Source organism: Pteropus medius, unplaced genomic scaffold (genome assembly GCF_902729225.1).
Source record: "Pteropus medius unplaced genomic scaffold, Ma_sr-lr_union100, whole genome shotgun sequence".
Lineage (NCBI taxonomy): Eukaryota > Metazoa > Chordata > Mammalia > Chiroptera > Pteropodidae > Pteropus > Pteropus medius.
The window spans coordinates 4,826,881-4,832,434 of NW_024342470.1; the positions used below are offsets into that span (position 1 = coordinate 4,826,881).

General features: G+C 40.2%; 1 non-coding gene across 1 annotated transcript; it reads left to right on the forward strand.

Annotated features, from left to right (window-relative positions):
- Positions 1–5,130: 5,130 nt before the first annotated feature.
- LOC120603247 (U6 spliceosomal RNA) lies at positions 5,131–5,237 on the forward strand. The gene has a single exon (XR_005652991.1). It is a non-coding gene; the product is annotated as a U6 spliceosomal RNA (small nuclear RNA).
- Positions 5,238–5,554: the final 317 nt, after the last annotated feature.

A 5,554-nucleotide genomic window follows, 5' to 3' on the forward strand; every position in this document is an offset into this window, starting at 1 on the left:
TGTCCACCACCTACCTAAGGTATATGCACGTATTCAAAGGGGAGGTGGCTTTCCCGCCTGCTGGCTTACTACCTTCTCTCCCTTTCCAGTGTCCCTATTTCTTCAGAGAGAGAAAACTCACCATTTCTCACAGCTCGTTTATGTGCCACATCGCACGCTTTGACAGAAAGACCCTGTGAGTCAGCCTGTGGTGTGGCATGTGAACTGGTTCCTCCTAAATGAGATACTCCAGAGAATGACATTCACATATTTAAGTGTGTCAACTTTGGTCTGAAAAACGATGCTGGTATGCTGCCCCAGTGCATTCACAAAAGTGCACTGGTCATTTCAGGGCCCAAACTTCTCACCTGCACTGGCTGTGATTCGCCTCTAGTAGACAATGATTAACTAACTACCTGACTTCCGGTTTTCTCAGATACAAACTACAAATGCAAACTCATCTTTTTGCAAAACTATTCTTCCCAACACATTCTAGTTTACAGACTTTACAGCTAGATTCCCTGGTGCACCTGTCTATCTTCCTGGGAAACCTCTAGAACTGGCTGTGACATAGACGTGCAGAGATGTGAGACACGTGGTGCGTCGGCCGCCATTCTCCCCTTCAGCAAGCTTGACAGACGTCGCTATTGTCTTTTCCTCCTGACATGGATGAGGCCTTAGTTTTCTCCATACTAGATCCAGGTGATCATTATTTTTTGGAGCTTTCAAAAAATGGCAAAGCCTATTGCCCAGCACAAGTGGTGAAAGGAAATGTCTTTGACACACTTAGGTTTGAATCTCAACCTTACAACTCACCTAACTTCAGTTTCTTTATTTTTAGACTACCTCTTTACCATCAGGTGGCTATGAGAATATCTGTAAAGTATCTGGTACCTCGTCTAGTACAGTAAATGTGGATTCCTCTCTTTTCTCTTCATTAGGGGACATTTCCTTGAAGATTCAATGAGCATTTTCTTAGGGGTAGATAACAGACTCCCAAGGAAAGACAAGATCAATGTTTGGGTGAGGGAGATGGTATGTATAGGTAAAAATGATAGAATTTTCAGAGTTTATAAGGGAAGACCCTACAGACCCCAAAAACTCTAGGTGTAGAGGTAGCCCAGAAGCTAAGAAGACAGGGCAGTGAGGCTGTGTTTTCAAAAGATAAAAAATGGTAATAAGGAATAATTATCAAGACATGTAAATATATGACAAGTTTAGGAGAAAATGGCAAAGCAGCATCCTGAGTTGCTGATAAATTAGCTATAAATTAGATTAAATTCTTAAATGAAGTTCTAACACCTTTCTCCAATTATTTGAACCTTTCTTCTTTCTAATGAATCATCAGAGACCATAATACACAAACTGGCCATAAAGCAGTGAGATGGACTGCCAAAAGTCAAACATGAGGAAAATCAGTGTCAGTGCTTCAGAGCACATCCAATTCGTGCTTAGTAATAAGAATTAACATTTTATTCATGGTTGCTAAACTCATCATAAACACTCTCTAAATGACTAAGATAGTAGAAAGGGAATAAAAAATAAAGCCCGGGACTAAAAAGGCGATGCCTCTTAACTAAACACGTAGCATCGATGGGAGGTAAGCTTCTTCATCTGTAAAATGAAGGGGCCATTCGACATGGATCAATGCGGTATCATTTAAAACGTTTTTGGTTCTAAGTAATGGAAAAGCTGGCTCATATTGGCTTAAATTATAAAGGAAATTTATAGGATCACGTAATCGAAAAGCCCAAAACGATTTGAAAAGCTTCAGGTCTAGCTCAAACAACTTAACCAGGAACTAATTTCCCGCTCACCATTTCTTGGCCCCGCTTCCTCCGTGTTGCTTCATCTTAGGCAGACCACGGCAGACCTTTTGGTTGTAAAATGGCTTCCAGCTGTTCCCTGGGGCTACATGCCCTCATTTACGGATGACACAAAGCGAAAGTCTTTGTGCCAATGTTATCCGTAGAAATCTGGAGATTCACTCTAACCACACCCCTTCTGGTCACATACCCGTCTCTGAACCAACCACTGAGACAGGGGACGGAACGTGATGATTGGCCAGGCCTAGATCATGCGGTGTTGGGTCCACTCCCACTGCAAGGGGTGGATTAGCCTCCCCATAATTGCCACTGATTCTCATATGGAATTGGAATAGTGGGAAGTGGGAAGGAGACAAAGAAAGGTTCAGAGTCAAGTGACACGTTTTTGTGGTCAGTGGATTTCAGACTTTTGGGAGTGAAAGGAAAACAATATATAAGATATAAGCAAATGGAGCTTCCCAAGCTGATATAGGAATGGGGGCTTAGAGCCCTGTGTATTTTCGCTCCTAAGAGACCGGTTTAGAAACCTAGTGCTTCAGGAAACAGGGATATAAATAATGTCTTTGAGGTCCATCCAGCTCTATTCTTCGCTATTGCTTAATAAGCAAATATCTACTAGGACAACATGTGTTCATGTCAACTGTCTCCAGGCACTTCAGCAGGCCTCATGCTCTTTAGTCTGTGCACAGCTTTGTGAACTAGGTAGAACATTAATTTTATTAAGAATATGCTTTATAATTATAGGCTTTGCAACATAAAGACTTATCAATACTCAGCTATCATTTTTCAAGCTTACCAAAGCCCTGCAACTATTTACCTAAGTTTCTGATAAAGACCAGAGCACTAAAGCCATAGGTCCGCAGAAGGTGCTAACAAAGCCAATACATGAAGCTAGGGAGAAAAAGTATGAAAGCAGAAGGAAGACCAAGGCTTCTTTCAACTGAACAGGGATCAGAAATTTGGTTTCCTCAAAGACCCGGGAAATTAACAAAATATCATATTTACTATGAAAGTCATGTGGAAAGCATTTACACTTCTTTGAAAAAGTTGAAGTTTCCTTTAATAAGGCCTTTGGCATAAAATCTGAAATACTTTTTAAAAAATTAGGATTTTAAATGGTGGTAAAATGTACCTAACATAAAATTTACCATTTTAACTACTTGTAAGTGTACAGTTCAGAGGCATTAAGTACATTTACACTGTCGTGTGACCATCACCACTGTCCGTCTCCAGAACCCTTTTTATCTTGCAAAACTGAAACTAGGCACCTATAAATAATAACTCCTTGTCCCCGCTTTCCCCCCAGTCCCTGGCAACCGCCATTCTACTTTCTGTCTCTATGAATTTGACTACTCTAGGGACTTCGTATAAGTGGAATATAAAGTACTTGTCTTCTTTATGACTGATTTATTTCACCTTGCATAATATCCTTAAGATTCATCATATGCAGAATTTCCTTCCTTTTTTTAAGACTGAATTGTATGTGTATACCATATTTTATTTAACTGTTTATCTATTGATGGACATTTGGGATGCTTCCACTTTTTGGCTATTGTGAATAATGCTGCCAGGAATATGGGTGTACAAATATTTTTCTGAGATCTTGCTTTTGATTATTTTGGATATATACTTATTGAGAAATGGAATTGTTGGGTCATATGGATGAAATACTTTTTATGGCACAGTTTTGTTTTGTAAAATTCTTCAATGTATATTCTAAAGTAGCAAATACTCACAGACTGACAATTTAGTGATTTCGTCTCATAGTGTAACAATAGGTGTAAAAGAGAGAGAAGCCGGACAAAACTTTTGGAAGATCAAGTGGCTTCTTTTCTATTCGGGGAGATTTAAGCTAGTGAGGGTTCAATTGTGTTCTAGGTTAGCATTTGTGTAGGACTCCCAATCACAAAATCAAGGGTAAGAGATCCATAGTTTAACCCAGGTTTAACTCGGAGCCTGGGCCCAAGGAAACAACGCTGTGCTTCAGGAGTAAAACAAAGAGAAACTTCAGCAAGCGGGTAGAGGTGGCTGCGTTACCGAGATGTGACCTATTTTTGCTTATCTAGCCCACAGCCTTCCTTTTCCACCTGGACAGGATGCAATGGCAATGAAAATGTGTCTCCATTTCTTCCTCAGTGGGGAAAAGAACATCTTGTGAAGATGGTTTCATTATTTGTATGAAAGGTTCCATTTAATCATATTTAACTTCTTCTAAGCAATATTTCTTACAGGCAGTTGACAAGTTCTTTGCAGTTACACCAGCTACTAAAACAACCATGCTTTCAAACCAAGAAATGTGGTATTGAAACTTCTCCCAACTCAATCGACTTCAACTGAAAAGAGAAAGCTAGCATTTTGCTCACATAAAATAGGAGTAACTCAAGTACAGGCCTCATATTGTGTCCCGTTGGTGAGCAGCTGACACACAATAATTTGGTGCTGGGGCAGTTGGAGAGAAAGAGTTTGTATTTCCCTACAATGAAGAAAGGCCACACTTTGGGCCAGGGCTATTCTACCCTGAAAAAGCTGGGGGAATGTTTCAGATGTGGCAGTGAAGACACTGTCTCGTTCACACACTCATTAATAGTATCACCTTTCATTAATTGGATAACAACAGATAATGAAAATTAATCAAACAAAACCCCTTTTGACATAATCTTCATTGGTGAAGTCATAGACTCTTGAATAGAGGATACTTTTTATTTGAGAGACTTCTCTCTGACTCTAAGTGCTATACATTCCCAGGATGATTTGTGAATCAGGAACTAGGTTTGTTTTGTTGGAACAAAGACTAAGAATGCTTAATATCTTCCAGAATGTCTTTCAGATGACTGAAGTCACTGCTACCTTAGACTCTCTTATTTAAACATTTCTATGCTATCACCTTGTAACCTAGGCTTTCACCAAAGAAACGAGATTTCAGAGGATAAAGAATGAACAGCTCCTCTCTCCTCTGCCCTGTCTCTTCCCTCTCCCTCTTCCCAGGGCATCTCTTTCTCACCTGTCATATGTTTCCCACCACTCTATTGTGTATACATGTTATTTATATATCTCTACCATCTATAGAGCCAAGATGGCTAATGAGCAGTTTCGCTAAGCGCATTCTTATGTCTCGTTCTTTTTTCCCCCTAGTGCAGTTGAGGTCAACCTTTAGTGTGCATAAGATTCCCCAAGGGAGATTGCTTGAAATGCAAACTTCTGGGCCTAACTCCAGGGACTCTGCCTCACTAGGTTAGAGTGGGGCCCAGGAATTTGCATTTTAATAACACCACAGGCAATTTTGAGCAGGCGGCCCACTGACCTCACTGTAAGAAGCCATGTCCCCGTGCTCGCTTCGGCAGCACATATGCTAAAATTGGAACAATACAGAGAAGATTAGTATGGCCCCTACTTAAGGATGACACACAAATTCGTGAAGCATTCCATATTTTTTAATCAAAAACAGATGCACAAATATAGTGGACAATTTGGTGATGGACAGAGGGGAGGGGGTTTGGGAGGCTGGGAGAATGGGGTGAAGGGTTAAAGAAGTACAAATTAGTAATTGATAGTTGGTCACAGGAATGGGGACAGCAGAGGGAATGCAGTTAGCATTAATGTGATGGCTAGGTGATGGGCCAGGAGAGGAAAGGAGCAATTGAGATCATTTTATGAACTATATAGATGTCTAACCAATGTACTGTATACTTGAAACTAATTTAAATAAATAAATTTTTTAAAAAAAGAAGAAGAGGCCATGTCCCTGAGGA